This window comes from Leptonychotes weddellii, chromosome 1 (genome assembly GCF_054177405.1).
Source record: "Leptonychotes weddellii isolate Sample4059 chromosome 1, ASM5417740v2, whole genome shotgun sequence".
NCBI lineage: Eukaryota > Metazoa > Chordata > Mammalia > Carnivora > Phocidae > Leptonychotes > Leptonychotes weddellii.
In genome coordinates this window covers 89,374,285-89,397,189 of record NC_138369.1, presented here as the reverse complement: position 1 = coordinate 89,397,189, position 22,905 = coordinate 89,374,285, and the positions used below count along the sequence as shown (strand labels likewise).

At 34.9% G+C, this 22,905-nt stretch overlaps 1 long non-coding RNA gene across 1 annotated transcript in view; it reads right to left on the bottom strand.

Annotated features, from left to right (window-relative positions):
- The window catches only part of LOC145717161 (uncharacterized), a 32,394-nt gene extending 21,544 nt beyond the window's left edge, over positions 1-10,850 (bottom strand). The window contains exon 1 of the long non-coding RNA XR_014140215.1: positions 10,426-10,850. This is a non-coding gene — a long non-coding RNA (uncharacterized LOC145717161). The remainder of the gene's footprint in view (positions 1-10,425) is intronic.
- Between the last annotated feature and the right edge of the window lie 12,055 nt (positions 10,851-22,905).

The following is a 22,905-nucleotide window of genomic DNA, read 5'->3' as shown; positions in this document are numbered from 1 at the left end:
TATGGCCAGAGAGATGGATATTTCCGGCTTTGAAGATGGAGGATGTCAGCCATGAGCCAAGGAATGTGGGTGAACTCTAGAAGCTGGAAATGTAAAGAAACAGATTCTTCCCTAAAACCTCCAGAAAGGAACAGAATTCTGTCAATATCTTGATTTTAGCCTAGTGAGACCCACGTTAGACTTCTAACCCATGTACCTCTAGGAGAATATTTGCATTGTTTTAAGCCACTAAGTGTGTGGCAGTTGCTACATCAGCGATAAAATAATACACCTAATATATGCAGAATAATACCACAGGTATTTTTTTTGGTGTGACTTCCCTTGCTCAGCCAAATATTTCTGAGATTCATGAATGCTGTTGCATATATAAGCAGAAATAGTGATTTCATTTATGAACATACTACAATTTCTCCTGCAGGTGGACATGTGAGCTATTTTTAGGTATTATCAATAAGCCGTGTGTCCTTAAGTTCATTTTGTGTGTATTTTTGATATCTGGGGCTCCCAAACATGAGGCTGGAGCTCTTCCTAACAATTCCTCCCATCAAGTGCCTCCACCTCAAAAGACCTTCCTTTACATTGTGATACTGAGTTCAATGTTTTCTTTAATAAAGCAACTTAGAACACTAGTATTATGACTATTTCTATGAATAACGGCATTAAATCACCTTTAAAAAGTTACACATAGTATCTTTTGGTTCTTACAAAAATAATCTGAAGGAGTCCAGGGATGTGAAACACTTTTCTTAAGTTACTGTGGCAAGTAGAGCTAGAACCAGAATCCAGGCAAGACTTCTGACTCAAATTCTTACATCCTTTCCATTGCATTTCATTGCCTCATATATTCATTCATTAAATCAATCATTTATTCAGTTATTCATCAAATGGTTATGTAATGCTTCTACTACGCTAAGCACTGTGCTATCACTGCCCATTATATATATTTATTTTAAGGTATAATAAAGGTGATAGGCTATTATATTATATATTTATTTTAAGGTATAATATAGGTGATAAGCTATTAATACATAGCAACAGAAATGTCATATGGCATAGTTTATTTTCCTATTTGCTCATTATAATAGGGAAAGCCCAGCATTTTGTGAGTTTCCAAATGTAACTCTATTTTCAGAAGTGTGACCATTTTAAACATTAAAAAAAGAGGAGAAGCTCTTCATATACTTGCCTATGTATACAAAGTTAATTAGCTTTTTCACTTTTATCACATGACTTAAATGTTGCTTCACTTGGAAGAAAAAAAGAGATGTATGGTCTCACTTCTAATAAAAACAGCAATATTCGATTAGCTTATTTTTTGATACAGTGTAAATGATCAGGCAGGCTCCTGATTCCCATTCTAAGACACTGTATCTACCTACCAGCCAATTATTCTCATTCAAATTATTCAAAACAGCATCTCATCAACTTACTTGACCATAAAACTTTTAAAAAGTTATCATGTATTTTCCAAACACCAGGGACTTGTGAATGCTAATGCGTACTTGCCTAAAGGAGCAAGCAAAAAATTGCCTCACAGAATAACTAATAGCTTTATTGGGCTGACACTAGATTTAATTTATACGTTTAATATATAATAAACACTGAATATATCATAAATGCACAATTGGGATCAGCAGTCACTTACAAAATAACATACAATGAGATGGTTATTGGGAGGGTTTGCCTGTGTGTAGTTGGGCAGTTTCAATGCGGTGCCTTCATTCATTTCTCAGCAATTGTCTAGCCTTCTCTGAAGCGGCACACCTTTAGGCAATTTTTGCATAAAAATAACTATTTTAAGACGATGTAATTTTTAGACCCACTTACAAAATATTTTTTAGCAAAACATCAGGTTCCCTTGAAGTTCTGCTTGTTTGTTTTTCCAGAACACATATTCATACCACACAAAGCATGGGAAAACCTGGTCTCCTTTCTCTTGCCTTGCTGCTTCTAGGCACGACTCTGAGACAGGGGTTTTAGAAATGTAGAGTTTGTATATGGCTGTATTTATCTCTGGCTGCACTCCAAAATGAAACATAAATTATGCCTGCATAATCATTTCCTTTGTTCCTTTCCACTGGCTTATATCATCAATGGTGTTCGTGGATGGAGTTACAAATAGCAGAATGATAATATCATGCCAACTTTTAGGCACTTATACACTAAATTTCTTTTTAAAAATGTGTCAGAGTTGGGCACATAAATACAAAACCTGGATTCCTACATGCAAAATGAATAAAAAGCAATTTCTTGGTAATGCAGAGTCCCTAAACAGAAAAGGAGAAAATTTAGATTTGGATAATTGAGCTCATCTTTATCAATGAAATATGCTTTAACACTCTCATCTTCCTTTCTACCTGCCTGACACCTGCTTACTTTCTTCTTTTATTAGATTTCCTCTCTTGATGCCCAAGATCAGATTAGCTATGTCTTTACTGTGCTCCCTAACACATTCCAATTCCACATTCTCTCCCACTGTAATGTGATTTCCTCTTTGGTTTTGTTAATTTCCTAGTGGATTTGTAAAATCTCTATGTGTAGAGATTATTTCTCTGGTTCACTGTTGTCTTGTTGGTTTCAAGCATTGTCTCTGGTACATAGTAAGTGCTCTATAAATATTTGTTAAATTAATAACTGTTCTCTCTCCTCTACTTTATAGCTGGATATAGATATAGGTGCCAAAAGGAATACACACCAAGAATTAACAATTTTACGAGCATAATGTCTCATGTTTTCATAATCCTGGTGTTGATAGCATTGAAAAAGACAATGTCAACAATCTTCTGATGCCTTTACTATCTACATTGGCTGAAAATTTCAATAGGCAGTTTTCCTAAAATGAGTATTGAATAATGTTGGCTCAATTAGATTTCAGCTATACATGTGCTTTGTTTATGTGTCAATTTTTCCTTCACTCTTTTTTTTCCTTTCTCTCTTCATCTTCTTTGTTGCTGTTGTTGTTGTTGAGTTCTTGCTTAGGAAATACTTTTGGCTGTCAAACAGTTAAATTGTGGGCAGCACTGCTGAGTTTGGCTTCTATGTGCTTGATGTTCTTATCATTAACTTTAAATAGACATGCTATAGGGCTATTATGACATACAATTTTAATGTTTTCATTTTTTTTCAGGTGCACCTTTGAGTATCTTAGATACTTCTCTTTGAGTAAAATTTATAATCCTACACTTTAAGTGATGGATCTCTGAAGGAGTTAAAAATAGTGCAATCTACAATGGGAAAAATGGAAGAGACTTGTAAGTCCATACTTTAGCCAGAGTTCTCCAGAGAAACAGAACCAATAGCATGGATGGATGGATGCACGGACACATGGATGGATGGATGGATGGATGGATGGATGGATGGATGGATGGATGGATATAGAGATAAAGACAAAGATTTTAAGGAATTGGCTCATGTAATTATGGAGGCTGACAAGTCTAGATTCTTGCAGAGTAGGTTGGACACCCAGCAAAGAGTAGATGCTGCAATTTAAATTTGAAGGCAGTCTGCTGGCAGAATTCCCTCTTCTTTGAGGAATATCAGTCTTTTTCTATGTAGACTTTCAACTGATTATGGAGAGTAATCTGCTTGACTCAAAGGCTACTGATTTAAATCATCTTAAAAATACCTTCACAGAAATACTGAGAATGGTGTTTGAACAAATACCTGGTTACTGTGGTCCAGCCAAGCTGACACATAAAATTAACCATCACAGTCAAGGTAACACATCTCTTTCCCCATACCCAACAGACATAAACAGTATAGAAAGACAAAGCTGTTGTGTGAATCCTGTTTGGGATCTCTTCCACAGAGCAAGGGGAATCTTGGAATCAGTAGCAAACAGGATCAATAGTTTTCACCATTACATTTAGAATGGGCTGTGCTATCAACTTGTATGGCTTTAGGTATTAAGTTGTTCTAAAGCAGTGCATCAGTTGCCTCACTGTCAAAAATAACTATAAATTCACACAGATATGGTAAGTAGCATACACATTGTAGAATACAATCATTCCTGTTGTCTGCTTACTTCTGTGATAAATGCAGAGAATCTGATATTGAGTATCAGAAATGGAACCCAAGAGGCTAGAAGCTGTCTCTAAATTTAGAGTTTAAGATCTAATTGGGTTCTAAATTTGACAAAATGATTGTTCCTTGCTCCCAATCAATGATGAGTGCTAAAAGAAACATAAACTATGTACATGCTACATTTTCTTTTACATTTGTAAGTACACCGATTGCTTTTTATCCATGTTTGAATGCTTCCACAAAGCACCATCAAGAATGCTTGTAAAAATATTTGTCTACATGGGAGAGGGAAGTCCCATGTTTTCACCATGTGGAAAGACAGGTGGCCTCCTGGAAGGGGTCTACTTCTGTATGTCATGGATGGGAATGGCCTTCCCTGATGAAAAACAAAGTGCCCAAAGAACTTGTCAAGGGGCTTGTCTTAAGGTGCTCACAATACCAAACAAGAAAGATACTACCCAGTGGGGTCTGTTCTCTCCCTGATGCATGCAAGCTCCATTATAGATAATGGGAATTGCATGTGTATTTGCAGAAAGCGCTACGCTGTGTGAACTGCAAAGGAAAAGAAAACACAGGCATGAGATTTTAAAAGAGAAAAAAGAAAAGAAAAAAAAAGGCAGAAAAGAAACTAAAAACATTTTGCTTCTGTACTCCTATGGTGATAATAAAAACTATTGATGCTGAAAATGAAAGCATACACTTTTTAAAGAAACTAAATGTGGTTACATACCCTCCCACCTATGTGTAAGCTCAGATTCAAGAGCATATTTGGCAACTGATACTTTAGCTATTCATTTGCTTCCATAAAACAGTAGGTATATCGCATGGGGGTGTTGACTTTATTTTTCTCTTTTTAATTATTTATTTTCAATGATCTAAAAATATTATAATTATAAATTCTGGAATTAATGTAACTGTATAAATATAAACTTTTTTTATGTAGAAACCAGACACACAGGCTCTGGTACGCATGTACATATCCAACTATCCTTTAAATAAATATGATAGTCATAGGGATCAGACTATTTTCAAGATTATAATTTTAGGCAATATTTTGTAAGCATATAAATTAGTTATTATTAAAACAGGTAACATCAAAAACTCAAACAGAGATGGTGCTTCTTTGATGTACATAAAATTTGGGGAATGTGTAAATATTTTGAATTCTTGCCAATAGTTAAGCACAAATTCCTAGCACGGATCAAAATCTTGCAAAATGAATCTTGGCAAAACAATAAAACAAAACAAAACAAAAAAACAGAAAGTATTGAGTCAGTCCCATAAAAGGCAATAAATAGACTGCAAATAGCAATTGCTTTATTTCCAAGTCAATTTATTTTAGCAAACCGCATGGTAATTTAATGTCTTTTATATGGTGCTGAAAGAATAGTTTTCAGGGTTACTTGTGAATAGACCCTTTACTAATGATTAACATTTACTACATGATAGTTAATATTCATAATAGAGGAGATATGGCTTCTGCAATATAATTTAATCAAATGCTGTAAGAATTTTCTAGGTTTTTTTTTTTTTTAATTTTAACTGACCAACATCTAATTATCCCTGTGTGTGGTTTCTGTGTACAAAGGGAAGATAGTTTCTCTTTCACATTGCTGCCATGACCCCTGGGGCTGTAAGAATTATTAAAATCACAGCCACAACTTAGCTTTGCCTGGGCAATTAATAATTCTGGAACTTATCTAGTCCCACTGGATGAATTTTCCAACATTTTAATAATAAAGTTGATAAGAATAACTATGATGATGGCATTTATAAAGAGTCTACTCTATGCTCTACATAAATCACTGTTCCTTCTCACAGTAATCCTGCTAAATATTCCCAGTAAAAATGCCTATTACAGATGAGGAAACTGGGCTCAGAAAGCTAAATATCTTTCCCAAGATTACACAGCTAGAAAGTGCTTGAATGACTAAGCCCAAGTGTGTATGACCCTATAGTTAATGTTTTTTCTCCATCTGCCGTGCTGTATATCTTTATGTGAGTAAGTGCTTAACTTGTAATCAAGAATTAAGTTACTCTATATTAAAGGTAGTCAAACAAAAATTTCATATGCCACAACAAATAATTTTTTATGTAAAAGGAAAAATAATATTTCTTATATATATTGACATAACTTCTTAATTTTAATTTGTCCAAATAAATTAAAGCCACTATGACAAATCACATCATTGCTTTATTATATTTTAAACCATAATACGATGATTAAAAATTTTATTGAAAATAAAAACTCCTTTAAAATTCACGATACTAAAGATATATGGGTTGCATGTCTGTTGATACAAAATGCTTCAGTGTACTTTAAATTCTGGAATTGGAGGATGTCTATTAAATTAGGACACCAAAGAGCATCAAAGTCCTGGGCTATTTTGCTTATCTCAGCCCTTGTCTAAATCAATCACCAGAAATAACAATGTGGCCAATATTGTTAAGGTTCTGGGGCATCTATTTTTTTTATGGAATGCTCTATATTTTAGAGTTTCCCACAAGTGTATAAATATTAGAAGCTTTTGCTACCAGAATGAATGCTAAGTCCTTAACTTATTTTTTTTTCCCAAAGTTTTTGAAATAGAAAAGAAAACTTCCTTTTGTTTGACTCAAATTGGGTTTCCAGATGTCCAGGGTCAAAGGTTGGAAATAAAAGTATCAAGTTTTGGCCTACTCTAACCAGACAGCATGCCCAAATGTGTGAGAGCTTTCCCAGAGGGTGTCCTTTTGTAGTTTTATTTTTTCTCTTGTCTCTCCTGGTAAGAGGTCCATATTCACTCTGCTAAATTATGCCATTCTAATTCCACCTTGTAAGTGGTCTAGATCTCTTATATTTATTTTTCAGTAATTGACTGCATTATGAACCCTTAAAATACTTGTTATAAGTGCGTAAATCTGGAGAAGTTGGTATTTCTCTTTTCCTGAGTTTGCCATGCTATGTTCTGCTTGGTAACATTTGATGTTCTCTCTCTTTGTTAACAAACTATTGATATAAGATGAGAAAGGGTGAGATAATAAAAAACAGACATTGTACTTGAGTTTTAATTTTTTTGCTTTGGCTGAATGGTTGACCTTTGACAATTACTTTATATTTTAAGAATATTTTTTTATTTTAAAATTAAATTTAATTAATTTATTTACTTTTTGCTGGTCACATGTATTCAGAAAATATTCTGGAAATTGAAATTTTACCAGAAAATATATTAAAGGATTCCTTTCAAAGGCTTGAATTCAAGTGTCAACTTGAAATACCATATTATCAAAAATAAACCTAGAGTAGCACCCATGACTTTTGTTCTTAATTCTTCATGAAATATGCTAAACAGCTTATGGTGTTATAATTAACAACTCAACAAATATAAAATGAGCACTCATTAGAGAAGTGCCCAGCATAGAGCAAGAACAAAAAAAATTAGTCTCTTCCCTTCTGTTAAGTTGAATTATTATATGTGCCCTCTCTTTTCTATAGCTTATTCTAGTGCTTTGGGCCTTTTATGTAGATTTTAAAACTATGGGACATCTCATGAAGCAGTCTGTAAAGCTCTCTGTCTAACCAATGCTTCCCAGCCCCATGGTCAGGAAACCACAAAAAACAGTGAGGGAAGAAAGGAAGAGTTGGAAGTGAGAAAAGAGAAAAATTACCAGGGTAATAAGATGCAAGTGCCAAAATTAATCCATGATCTCTTATTACCTGGGAGAACGAAACAGAGGAAACAATGTGTTACAGCTGTAAGCACAGCAGCGAACTTGACTTCTGTTCCAAAACCTCCAACTTTTCATTTCAGCTGATGCAAATACTATGTCCCTATTCAAAAAGGAGAGTTTCTTGTATGTTTCAGCTCCTATCTTTCAAAACCTGTATTTAACCAAGGATGACTGTTCTTTGCTCTCTTAAGAGTTTGTTGAACCCATAGGGCACCTTGGTGGCTCAGTCAGTTAAGTGTCTGCCTTTGGCTCAGGTCATGATCCCAGAGTCCTGGGATTGAGCCCCGCATTGGGCTCCCTGCTCAGCAGGAAGCCTGCTTCTCCCTCTCCTTTTGCCTGCCGCTCTGCCTACTTGTGCTCTCTCTCTATCAAATAAATAAATAAATAAAATCTTAAAAAAAGCAGAGTTTGTTGAACCCATAAAGCATTGTCTGAGAAAAATGAAATTGTTAAATTGCATCTCTCACAAAATACATGAGCAAATAATAAAATGTGCTCTCAGATTTTAATTATTTGTTCTACATATGACCTTAATACAGGGTTCACTTTAAAAAAGATGTTTGGATGCTTTGGATAATACATCAAACTCAAGCCAATTATATAAAAAAGAAATCTACTGGTTGTAAAACCATTCAATTCTAAGTACTATGAATGCAACGTTTAAGGGTATAGCTTGAGGAGTCAGATTGATTGCACGGCCCTTTAAATCCTAACTGTCCCAATTTGGCTAGTAATATTACTTGTCTTATTACTGTTTCCTTGTGTATAAATACCTCTTAGGTTTATTATGAGGAATATAAGAGGTGGCATATATAAAGCACTATGAACAGGGTCTAACACATAGCCGTCATTATGAATTACAATAAAAACTCCATAGAGGCCCAGATTTTTTGTCTTATTTGTTCACTGATGTATTCCAAACACCTAGGAGAGTAAATATGTATAATAGAAGTTCAAAAAATATTTTGGAATAAATAAATGAATCTCCCAATTTAAAGAATAATTTTGTGTTAATCAGTTACACTTTTATGGTAAAATATAGCTATTAATTAACATTATTAAATAATATCAGTAGAGGCAGAAGAAATACAATCCATTTAAATACACAGAAATATGCAGAGAAAATGGGATTTGGATTCACTTATTTTTGTTTTTTAAAGATTTTGTTTATTTGAGAGAGAGAGAGAGTGAGCGAGAGAGAAAGCACAAGCCAGGGGGAGAGGCAGAGGGAGAAGCAGACTCTCTGCTGAGCAGGGAGCCCGATGCCAGGCTCGATCCCAGGACTCTGGGATCATGACTGAGCCGAAGGCAGACGCTTAACAACCAAGCCACCCAGGCGTCCCTCACTTATCTTTAAAGGGGACTCATAGATCTAGTTCAAAAATTAAGTATGTTTCCAAGAGTCATCTAAAGGGGAAATGTCACATAGAATAGTACAAGAAGAATTGTTGGGAAAATGTATAACAAACAAGTCAGATGAAAATTAAAGTGATACAGTAATATTTATTAGACAAGATAAAATTTGAAGGGAAAACTATTAGTAGTGGCAAAAAGTATTCCATACTGATAAAGAAAAATATTCATAAGAAAGTGTAAATAATTATGAACTTTAAGTATCTAATAACTTAGGTTTAAATGTATAAAGCAAAATCTACAGATTAAGATGAGACTGTATCAAATACAGTCTTCCTGGCAAATTTTAACATACTCTTTGCAGAAATTGAGAATCATGAGAAACAAATTAGAAGTTTAACAGGATTTGGACAACATAGGTGAGTTTGATATAATATATCTCTTATGACTATTCCACAAATAGATAACACACATTCTTGTCAAATACACATGAAGTATTTCAGAAAACTGAACACCTTTTAGGCCATATAAGGAATATCAAAAATATCTTAAAAATAACTATATGTAGGCTACACTGATTGACTACAATGCAATAAAATAAGAAATCAAAAGTGCAATTATAGATAGATATTCCCTTCCCTTATGCTTAAAAACCTAAGACTCTTAAACTACTTGAAAATAGATGTATTCACTTCTAGAAGCCAGAAAATAAAAAGGAAAACAAAAAAAGGCAAAATAGAAGAAAATCTAAGAAAATATAAGTGGAAAAAGGGAAAAAAGCAGAAGTTAATAAAAAGCACAACAACAAATGCTCAAAAAAGAAAAATAAGCTCCTTGAAAAGAATAATGCAATATTAAAGTACAGGCGAGATCAATCAAGAAAATAACATCAAAGGCACATGTAAATAATATTAGGAACAAAAATGGGGCAATAACTACAAATAGAGTAGAGATTTTTAAAAAGCTGCAAGAGATTATGGTAAATAACTATAAATTGGAAACTTAGATGGAGTGGACCGTTTCATAAGTGTTACGTTTCTAAGATTGAATCAAGAAGAAATAGAAACCAGAGTATATTAATAACTATCAAACAACCTATTAGGGATCATAATCGAAGTTTTAAGAACGTGTTTTGCCAGATTTTCAGAAAAGAGATAATCTCTCTCTAATTAAATTTTGTCTGATAGAAAATATCAATAAAAGTGAACAAAATACAGGGAGGTCATTGGTTCAGTGCTCTAAAGATAATTTTCTTTGTTCCTTTTTTTCTCTGATGTTCAATGCTTCAAAGCTGTAGGAAAAAAATAGCAATTAGAATATGTTAATAAAGTGACTCACCACAAGCACTATGAATTCCGGAAGTAAGTCCCCATTATAAACTCCTGCTATGTGATCCAGATCTAAAGACCCAATCCTTCCATTCCGTAATCTCCATCTTTCAGAATGAAGAAACTTGCCCTTTCCACAGGATTCTCTCTAAAAAAAGAAGGGTGCCTCACTCTGTAGAATCAGAAACCTGATACCAAAGGTCATTTCTCAAGCATGAATTCCTAATCTTAACCATAAGCTCCCTTCCCATATTTGATAGAGAAAATAGATGCCACCATCACTAATTAGTTGTGACCACCCACCCTTCAACTTCCAATAGCATACATGAAAATATCCAAAAACATTCTCTATCCCTACTTCCTCAAAGTCTGACGCATGTCCAGGTTAATTGCATTATAATGCCCGTTATGTTTTTTCAACATCTCTAATATCTTTCCTTCTTGTGAGCCTTTTCCTCACCCTCCACCATAGATTAAAAATAAAACAAACATCAAAACACTTGTATTAGTTTTCTATTGTTACATAACAAATTACTACAAATTCAGCAGCTTAAAATGAACACAAAAGATTAAAATCAAGCTGTTGGCCAGGACTGCTATCTCATCTGAGGCTCAGAGTTCTCTTCCAAGCATATTCAGGTTGTTGGCAACATCTAGTTCTTTAGGGTTGTAGGACTCAGGTTCATGTTTTCTTGCTGGCTGATGACTAAGGGCTGTTCCTAGGGTCTGCCTCCAGTTCCTTGCCATGTGATCTCCCATAAATAGCATACAAAATGGGTGTTGGGTTTCTTCCAGGCTATTTGGAGCATACCTCTCTGAGCTCCCCCTCTGAGATCAGCTACAGAAATTCTGCTTTCAAAAGGCTTACCTGATTAGGTCAGACTCATCCAAAATAATCTCTTTTGCTGTATAAGATATCTTAAACAAAAGAGTGACATATTGTATTAACAGATTCTCTTCATATTTAAATAAGAGAGAATTACACAGAGGGTGAGGCTCACTGGGAGCCGTCTTGGAGTTTTACCTTCCACAACACCCAAATCAAATCCAAATAAACCAAAAAAGTCTTTCTATCTCCCTCTCTCATTTCCCTTTACAATGACATGTGAGCTAATACTTAGATTTACTGCTTTCTCTACTTTCTCACCTCTCATTCCAAAATAGATTGATTGATTGATTGATTTTAAAGATTTTATTTATTTACTTGATAGAGTGAGGGCTAGCACAAGAGAGAGCATGAAGCGGGGAGGGGAAGACACAGAAGGAGAAGCAGACTCCCTGCTGAGCAGGGAGGGAGCCGGATACAGGGCTCCTTCCCAGGACCCCGGGTTCATGACCTGAGCTGAAGGCAGACCCTTAACCAACTGAGCCACCCAGGTGCCCCAAAATAGATTTTCTTTTAAAACGATGCCAAACCCATATATACTGTTGTCCACTAGCCATCTTCATTTAGAACATCTCCCAAATGGCATGTCCCAATATGAACTTATTATATCTTCTCTTTCACTTCTTTTATTGTCCTAATATAATTAGTCACCCAGTCAACTATCTGTTCTTCCAAAATAGAATCCTGAAATCTTAGTTTAGTATATATTCCTTATTTCCTACATTTCAGTCTTATGTCTTGTCAATCTTACGTGAAAATGTTGAATCTTGTCTCTTCCCAAACCATGTAGCCATTATTTTAGTACAGTTCTATTAAAGTTTCCATTTAGAAACTTTTCTTTTTAGCATGTGCGAAGCCTACTCTCTGCTTCTCCCAACATTTGCAGTTCTTTCCAACCTCCAAACTGCTGTTCCTCACCATCTCCCTTAAGATGGAAGTGTCCAAGGAATGGTTTGAGGCCCTTTAAACTTCAAAATCCAAAGACTAACACTATCAACTTGTGTAACTGATAAAAGATAAGCAGTCATAACATACCATTCCTTGAAACCTGATTGGATTAATCTTTAAAATCACACTAGTATATATCTACCAAATCTTCTGATGAGCTTATTTATATAAGTTCTTTACCTTTCAAAATATCAACAAGAACGGATTAAATAGAGTAAACATGCTTTTTTTTTTTTTAAAGATTTTATTTATTTATCTGACCGAGAGAGACACAGCAAGAGAGGGAACAGTGGTAGAGGGAGAAGCAGGCTTCCCGCTAAGCAGGGAGCCCGATGAGGGGCTCGATCCCAGGACCCTGGAATCATGACCTGAGCAGAAGGCAGACCTTAACGACTGAGCCACCCAAGCGCCCCAGAGTAAACATGCTTATTAATACAACTTCTAAACCCCATTCTACTCCCAGTTCACCTCCCCACCCAGATAAGTAATTTGAGAAAAAAAAAATTGATTTCAATTGTTCTTTGGTATTTCAAGTAAACCTTTATCATGATAATATCCACCCCCTTCCCCCGATGTTTTTCCCAAAACTCTATCCTCCCACCCCTAAGCCATATTTTGTTTCAAAATATTCTTTTACATGATCTGGTCCAATTTAGCAACGCTGCCCCTCCAGTGTTACTGCTCCATAGCCTTCCTCACGCCCAACCCCAATCCCTTTCCTTGATCTTGTAGCAATCATTATCATCCTGCTCACTATAATTAGATTGTTCTGTGAGAAGCAGTGATTAATCCTCAGGGAACCAGGTGTCTTCCTAAGTAGGATGGTGGCTCACTTGGGCAAATTTCCTCGAACTAAGAAATAACATTAAAGGCTATCAGATATTTTGAATCTCAGTTCTGCCAGATGTCTCCCAGACTCTAACACAGTGGTTTTCAAGACTTAACCCTCATTAACTTTCAGACTTCTGGATATGGATATCTGTATCTTAAAATCATATATTGGCTTGAGTTTGGGAATTTTAAAGTTATTAAAAAGTTAACCCAACCTTGTTTGTGTACAACTGTAGCCCTCTCTTGGGCATGTCATTTACACAGTAGAAATAGTTTTTTGATAAGACAACTCTGGTATGACAAACTACTAAACATTGCTGGATAATGTTTTAAAAACCCTTAGGCCACCAGCCGGCTTAAAATGGGTTTGTGTTTCATATCTTTGCTTTCAAAGTCCTGTAGTGACTTTACATATATTTTTTTGCTAATTTAGATATCATTGAGCTGGAGACTCCATAGTGAAAACCTTTAATAATCTTGAAGAAAAATACAGTTTGGTACACTAGAAAAGCCTTTTTCTCTTACTTTCTCTGCACATTAAATCTAAAAAATTAATCTCAACCATTTGCTAAAATCTCTAAATAGAAGATTTTTTTGGCGTTTGCTTCTGGAATAAAAATGCAAAATGATCTGAAATACTTTAAAAGTATTCGACGTTTCAAACTGTTTCTAACACGACACAATTTAAACTTCAAAGAAATGGTGATTTATTCAATAAAACAAGTTGTATGGTTCTGAATGATGGCTCGAAGGACCTTTGCGGGCCCATGCTTTCCCTTAAATCATGGATGGTCTTATCTCAATTTGAGAGCTTGAATAATTTTTTTTTCTTTTTGTAACCTTAGTCGCTTCAGTTTTTATATTGTATTTCTTTTTTTTTTTAAGATTTTATTTATTTATTTGAGAGAGAGAATAGACAGAGAGAGAGATCATGAGAGGGGGGAGGGTCAGAGAGAGAAGCAGACTCCCTGCTGAGCAGGGAGTCCGATGTGGGACTCGATCTCGGGACTCCAGGATCATGACCTGAGCCGAAGGCAGTCGCTTAACCAACTGAGCCACCCAGGTGCCCTATATTGTATTTCTTAAGAGGTGACTAAAAGATTGTCTTTAAGAATGTCAATATATCGACACTGATATGTGATATGTAGGATTGTCTATTGAAATGGAGATAATGATCATAGTTTTTCTGACAATCAGCACAGGTTTGAAAGAAATATCTGAAACGATTTTCTAAATGGAAACTTTAATCGGAAAGAAAAAAGTCTGTGAGAACACATACTTTTTCAAATATTAAAAAAATATTGTTTTACTATATATTGTAATGTGGCTTGAATGATTTTCTTAGATTACTAGATTTAAATGATGATAATTTTCTTCAAAAGCATCATTAAAATGATTTACCAAGCCTTTGCTTATGAAAGACACTTACTGAAACTAGACAAAATGAGTTAGAAAGATAATTCCTGAACACTAAAAATTAAATTAATGATCCACATTGGGGCGCCTGGGTGGTTCAGTCAGTTAAGTGTCCGACTCTTGATTTCAGCTCAGGTCATGATCTCAGGGTTGTGAGATCAAGCCCTGCATTGGGCTCGGCACTGAGCTTAGAGCCTGCTTAGGATTCTCTCTCTCCTTCTCCTCTCTGCCCCTCCTCACTCAAGACCTCTCACTCTCTAAAAAAAAAAAAAAAAAAGAATTAATGATCCACAAAAAGTTTTCAGGCTGATATAAATAATCATTAAAATATATTGAGCACATACTATATGACAGGCACTGTTCTTTGTCTTTACTTATTTATTACTGTATACTATTATATATAAAAATCTCATTTTTCAGATGAGGAAATGAGGCACAGAGATGTGTGCTTTGTCTAAATCTATTGTCTAAAGTCATATAATTAGTAAATGAAACAGTTAGGATTCAGACTCAGAGTCCATGATCTTAACCATTAGGGTATACAAACTTCATAGAAGCAACTGACTTGATTGAACTCTGTTAATATTTTTAAGTTATTAGCTTTAAAGAGAACACCTAATATGGGTATATATGGAGAAATAGAAACTGGCAGCAGAAAGCCAGAAAAGAGAAAGGGTAACTGTGTTTTTTCTTGTTGAGGATTCACAAGAGTCTGGGAAAAAGTTATATTAGTATTTTAAAACCAAAAACTTCTAAAACCATATGAAAACATGCATTTATTTTAATATGACAGTGAAGTTTTGCCACCTATTTAAATATAACTTTATATTTCATTTATACCAAATTTATTATAGATGTATAATAAATTTATAGATATATAAATATCTATATATATCTATTTCCATCAGGAAAACTTGTGATCTTTCTAAAATGAGTCGTTATTTCATCCTTCTAAGAACATTTTTTAGGGGTGCCTGGGTGGCTCAGTCAGTTAAGTGTCTGACTCTTGGTTTTGGCTCAGTTCATGATCTCATGGGTTGTGAGTTGGAGCCACATGGGGGCTCTGCACTCAGAGGGGAGTCTGCTTCAAGATTCTTTCCCTCTGCCCTTGACCCCATTTGCATGTTCTCTCTCTCTCTCTAAAATAAATAAATAAATCTTTAAAAAAAAGAACATTAAAAAAATTGTTACCTACAAATGTATTGATCCAAAAGGGCACCTGCATCCCAATATTTATAGCAGCAATGTCCACAATAGCTAAACTGTGAAGATAGCCAAGATGTCCATTGACAAACGAATGGATAAAGAAGATGTGGTTCATATATACAATGGAATATTACTCAGCCATCAGAAAGGATGAATGCTTATCATTTACATCGACGTGGATGGAACTGGAGGGGATATTATGCTGACTGAAACAAGTCAATCAGAGAAAGACAATTATCATGCAGTTTCACTCACATGTGGAATATAGGAAACAGTGCAGAGGATCATAGGGGAAGGGAGGGAAAACTGAATGGGAAGTCATCAGAGAGGGAGGAAAAACCATGAGGGACTCTTAACTCTAAGAAACAAACTGAGGGTTGCTGGGGGGGAAGATGGGTGAGGGGATGAGGTAATTGGGTGATGGGCATTAAGGAGGGCATGTGATGTGAGGAGCACTGGGTGTTATACGCAACTGATGAATTATCGAACACTACATCTGAAACTAATGATGTACTATATGTTGGCTAATTGAATTTAAATTAAAAAAATTGTTATTTTTCTATTATTTTGTGAACAATAACATCAAAGTCTTACAGGACCTTAATGGAATAAAAATAAAATTAAGCTACTAGCCAGACAAAGGGCTTTTATAAATTAGGTCACTATCATGCAAAGAAGGTCAGAAAGCAGTTTTTCCAAGAACAAAACTTTCCTCTTTCCTATGGTATGACTCAGACTCTGAGCTATAAATAGAGACACATAGAGAGAGGTTGAGATTCCTGATAGTAACTGACAACCCTGCTGGCTATGAATATTGAACTAAACTAATAACCAATCAATTGGTAGCTTATAAGGCTTGCAAAATTCTTTTTAAAACACCTTCACAGGTTTTAGTTAAGTTTATTATTCAATTTGTGACAAGTCATTATAGTATTTCTGTGCATGTATGTATACATATATGCAGGCAATTATTTTATAGCTATAGTATAAGTATGTTCAATTTTAGTTGACCACAAATCACCTTTGGAGGTAGGAAGAACAGAAATAAGTGTGTCTTATATATATATTTATATATTATTTCTGTCATATATATGTCATATTATATATTATATATAATATACATATATATAAAATAAGAGTTTTTAGGATACCAAGAATTATTCTTGGCTGGTAACAGATAACCCAGAGATATTTTATTGGTTCTCTCTGTGATGGAATTACCCACTTACATGCTTTACTAATATTCATTTATGCCAATCCCACACATTTTTCTAGGACAGAAAAATTAGATTTATTAAGCACATTTTAATATATTTAATAAGTCAAAAAGCATAAAAATAACTTAAATATTATACTCATATCATGATAATTCTGGAATATTTTCCACAAAATGCATCTTCAAATATAAGCTAGACCTAAGGAACAATTAAATATGTGTTTTTTAATATGTACAATAGTAGAACCAACTGTTCATTTGCTCTAGAAATAAAAGCAACTCGAACATGGACAATTACAGCTGAAGTATCTTAGAAAATCTTTTATTTCCAGTCTTCTGGTTTTTTCACCTTTTACTTTTTGAGTCGGTAACAGAAGTGAATTGGTTGTCTTTTTTTTTTTTTTTTACTGAGAAGTATTAAGAGGTGATGAAATTTTTTTGTCAAAATGCTTTCTTGTCATTGTTTATATATATGCAAATCATTCTACCAATTCTAGAATGACCCAGGATTCGATTTTGCCAAGTGATAAAGGACTGAACCTAACCCCAAATTTAATCAGTTCTCATTACCCTGGAATGGCCCTTCACCATTTACTCTTTTCTGAAATTTCCCTAGTCCCTTCCCCCAACAAAATACTAACAACTACTTTGTTGCGATTTTTTTTTTAATCTAAAGCAAGTAATTTCAAAATGGTCTTTAAAAAATAGTGTTATTGTTATGGCATTTTATTCTAGAGTAACTTTATGTCTGCAAATTCAACTAATGATTCCTGCCCTAATGAGCCACTGACTGCAAAGATCCGTTTTCACCAGATGGGGATGTTGCATCAGGAAAGAGCACTCCTGTAGCATAAAACAAAGATTCTACTACAACTAAGGAGGTACAGAGGGCAAAACCATCTGTTTTCAAGGTTTGAACACGAAATTAATGCTTAAAAATATTTTGAAAATATTTAATTGTGGTGCTAATGTAGATGATTCACATTTGTTAGATATTTGCAAGTTGCACTTGATTTATTATATGTTTTTTTGTATCTTGCTAGCAAAAATTTTTTTATCAACTACCCTTTCTGCATGCAGGTAAAGATTCACAAACATCTAAATAAATGATATCTTAAAGAGGAAGATGAAATGTGTTGGATTTTTTTTAAATCTCTTGAGATAGAACTGTAGGTCAGTCCTATGTTACCATTTCACATTTTGCTTGCATTCCAATTTATATTTCCTTGTTCTTAGAGAAAATACTGTATCCTTAGGATCTTTATGTGGATAACTCTTCACAAATACACTTAGTAAATATTGGTACATTTTTGTTTATATTACATTGTAACTACTATTTTTTATCACATTTTTAAAGAAAAATAAGTGTGGTTGACAAATATCAATGAAGTTGTATAACATGCTTTATTGTATGTGTCTGAGGTGAACGGTGAATATTTAGGGCTGTAGAAAAACAAGTTTTTCAGGAGAACTTCAGTTTGAGGAATTCTTTGAGGTGATTAGCTTAAAAATACCTGAAGATGAGAACATATGAATATATACATAAAAGGGCTTTTTTTTCCCACCTAATTTTCTCCCTATATTGTTTCAAGTGAGCAGAAAATAAATGTATAGGATACAGAGTTCACTCAGAAATTATTTATTGGGCATAAATGAGCTATAAATATTATAACTTTATTATTCTGTGTTTCAAATCAGGGAATAAAGAAATTCTTCAAATCTAATGCCTTACTTTTCAGGTTGCTTTGTCACATTTCTACACCTATTGGATCTAAGAAATAAAATAATAGCAATAAGATAATAATAAGAAGAAGGAGGAGGAGGGAGGGAGGAGAAGAGGAAGAAGAAGAATTCTAAATCCTCCAATTCCACCTCCCATGTATCTAGGGCAGTTATGTCTAGGAATTTCAAAGAAACAGCTCCATGAACTTCCACAAGTCTGTCCACTATGGTTATCACACATTTTTCATCCTGTTGTGGTTCCCATTTATCCAATTCCATGGCCTGAAAGCTGTCATCAACTCTTCCTGATGAAACTAGAAATGACCATGCAGAAGGATACAAATTTTGTCTGGTTCCCCCCCGATTTAAAATATTAATTAAATATTATTTGAAAAATTACAAATTGGAAAATTTCACATTAAAAAATATGTTATGTTTAGGGGTGCCTGGGTAGCTCAGTCGTTAAGTGTCTGCCTTCGGCTCAGGTCATGATCCCAGGGTCCTGAGATCGAGCCCCGCATTGGGCTCCCTGCTCCGCGGGAAGCCTGCTTCTCCCTCTCCCACTCCCCCTGCTTGTGTTCGCTCTCTCGCTGTGTCTCTCTCTGTCAAAAAAATAAAATCTTTAAAAAAAAAATATGTATGTTTAGCATAATAGGTCCCAGCTGAGCAGGAATAGCACCTGCTTATGGTTGGTCTAAGGACACAATGAAATAATTATTAGCAATAACAATAACTAGTATGTATTGAGTGCCTACTGTGTGTCAAGCACTGGGCATATATTACCGAATCTAATCAACATAAAGTATTTAGCAGTGTGTAGCACAGAATTAGCATTGAAGAAATATTAGCCATTATTGTCATTCCTAATTTCCCCAAATTCTATGTAAGATATATATTATTATCCTCATTTCCTAGATGAGAAAATTGAAGCTAAGAACAAATAGCTGGCTCAACCAATATTGCCTATTTTTACTTTACAATGCTAATCTTTGTAACTACCTCACAAGGTGGCTCTCATTCCCATTTTGCAAATGAAAACGCTGTGGTCCAAATAAAGTAACTTGTAAGTTAAGACCCTGGATTTGAACCTGATTTTGGGTCTAGAGCTCCTACTGGCCCACCCCACCTCACCTCCTGGAAAATTCCACCTGCTCTGTGCGCAGTCATTCACTCTGCCCTTTCTTGTTCATGAGTTATAGAGAAGTTCCTTTAGACAATGAGTAGTAGGGAGTATGCATGTGTTTTGGGTGGGAAGGGTTAGAGGAAGCTTACTGTTAACGTGGGTAGCACCCGATCTACAGCAACGTTCACAAGGGCTTCTTATGTGCCAGTTACTGTCTAAGTTCTTCACATAAACTACCAATTTAATTTTTAGAATTATGAAGTAAATATGAAGTAAATATTGCTATTGCCCCATTTACAGAAAGAGGACACTGGTATTTCTCTGACTTAATTAGTCAGGTCGCCCAACTAGTAAGAGACAGAATCAGGACCGGAACCAAATAGCATGCATTCAGTTACTCGGTGTTTATTGAACACCTCATTGGTGCACATTCCTCCATCCTAGAGTTTGAAGGGATTATAAAAATAGTTTATAGCCTAAAGTGGTTGGAACTCCAGGAGTACATATTGTGGTTTGTTTTGTTTTAAAATATATTGAAAGGGGAGACGACTGGGTGGCTCAGTCGGTTAAGAGTCTGCCTTCGGCTCAGGTCATGATCCCGGGATCCTGGGATCGAGCCCCGTGTAGGGCTCCCTGCTCAGCAGGGGAGCCTGCTTCTCCCTCTCCCTCTCCCCCTGCCTCTGCCCCTGCTCCTATGCTCTCTCTCTCTTGCTCACTCTTTCAAATAAATAAATAAAATCTTAAAAAAATATATTGGAAGGTATTGTATGAAGGATCTTAGGGAGATTAACCTGGCGGTAAGTGGAAGAATGAGTGGAGTAAGGAGAGACTGGGGTGGGCGGTACCAAGCAAAAAGCTGTTGCAGGGGTTCAGGAATATGCTAAGAAGGGTCTTGGGAGTAAAAGCAAGGAGTGTGGCTACAGTTGTTTATACATGAAAAATTGATTCTCTTCAAAGCAGAAGGGTATGTATATGGAGTGTCAACAGAAATTACTGCTTTGGAATACCTCTAAAGGTAAAAGCAGTCATTTTACAATCACATATAAGCAAAGGTGCTTCTCATTAAATATACCACAGAACTGCTTCCAAATGAGGAAATGATTTTCAAGTAACAGCACAACTAACATTTAGCTTATAAACATTTCTGACACACATGAACATTTAGTTCAAATCTCTTCATTCTACTTTCAACTTAATATTTGTGTATTGAGCATTTTCTCCGTGCCATGTACTAGGGTTTTCAATCATACAAAATTAAGTGTACCTGAAACAATCCCAGCCAATGAAAAAGATGGATAAGTAGGAGAACGTAGTTTCCTGAAATCCTTATCACACTTCCATTTTTTTCCCAGTTCGGAATGGGTACATTCTTACATTGCTCCTATCCTCTTGGAAATTATGTGTAATCATATTTCTGTGAAACAAACATAGTACACATATATGTTTCTTAAAGAAATCCTGTGGTGAGTCCTTTGTTGTTAATTAATCACCTTTATTGTATCTGGCTGTCAATCTAGAATTTCATGCTCTATCAGGCTTCCTTAGAGTATCGCCTATATTGTTATTTGCTCCAACAACTTATTAATGAGCCCTCCCTCTATCTGAAGGCAGAGACCAATACCAACGTTACAAAATAACAATAATCCTGAGAAAAATTTGCAGGAAATAAGGGTTGTTTTTTTTTTTTTCCTAATCCAGATGAAAAAATTTGAGCTATGTAGCATTTCAGTGTCAGTAATCATTAAGGTATTTTTTAAGTATATTTTATCCCACAGGGAAGGTGCCAAATCTCATTTCTCAGCTGTTTTCCATCAGTTGTACTTGATGTGATACAGGAAACATAAAGCAATCTGAAAAAAATACTTTGAGTTAAATTTGATTCATAGAATCTGATGCTTGTTTGAAAAATGCCTATTTCCTTCTATGTCTCTCTTTTGCTCCCAGTTGAAATACTGAGGTATAGATGACCACAGAAAGCTATAGATTTTTCTAGCACAAAAACTGAAGCAGAGACTCAAATCGGGATCTTGTTATGAGTTAAGAAAATCAGATTGTGCCAAAGCCCCAGATGTGTGTGTGTTTGTACACAATGAGGAAGCCACGTTCTTTGGTTATTCCCATGAACTACCTGCTGTAGGGTGCGATCTAGTGATGAATGCTTACTTATTTGTAACAAACCAGTCAGCTCTTTCTTGGATAGCAAATGAAACCCAGAAAATTTTGCTATGTCACAGCTATTTAACAATTTTAAAAAGGCTTTGACATTCATATTTTCCATATCAAACACTAGCTTTATGTAAAGCTCTGATCTCTAACGTTTGGGGATTTTAGTAGAATGGGCAAAATATGGACCAGCTAGAGAAAATATTATGATGTATAAATAAGATCAAAACATTGGGTAACATAGACTCTGATTGCCTGTCTCTTATTCCTTATTTTTATTTTTATCATCCTGTTTTATAACACGTTAGAATAGTAATAATAAATATATGTGAACATAAACTATTTATGCCATTGCTATGGCCAGAGGACTGGTTGATATTTGAATAAAGAAAAAAGAATCAGCAAATAAGATAACTGGTTTCCTATTTACACAGATAATATAAAATTGAGTTATTCATTAATTAAAAGGCTTATAATTAATTGCAGTCATTATTAATTGGAATTAACTGTAGTCTTTACATTCTCTGAAAGAATGACTTTCCACAAGTGTATCTGAACTTGAGATATTTTGCATTTTATATCAGGAATCTGAAGTATGATAATAAAAGTCTATTGATGTCTTCAATAAATATATGCCATCTCTCTTAAGCTAAAACATTTTTAGCCCTAACCATTTACAGATGTGATGAATGTGCATTATTTTTACTGTTTTATTGATGTCATTTTTATTATTGAAATTGATCTTTAATTGATTTCTAGCCCAAATGCTACCACAGTCACTATAATGTTAGTGTAAGTGTGAAGTTACTTTTAGAACTTCAGAACCTTTAGGTTTGATGGGAGGTTGACTACTGAGGTGAACTTCAGAGGGAGTAAGCTAGAGGACAAAGAGAGACTTTGCAGGGACTTTAAGGAAAATGACTTGGAATTAGCAACAGCAACCATGTCTTTGGGGAAATGTTTCTTGTGGACATCATAG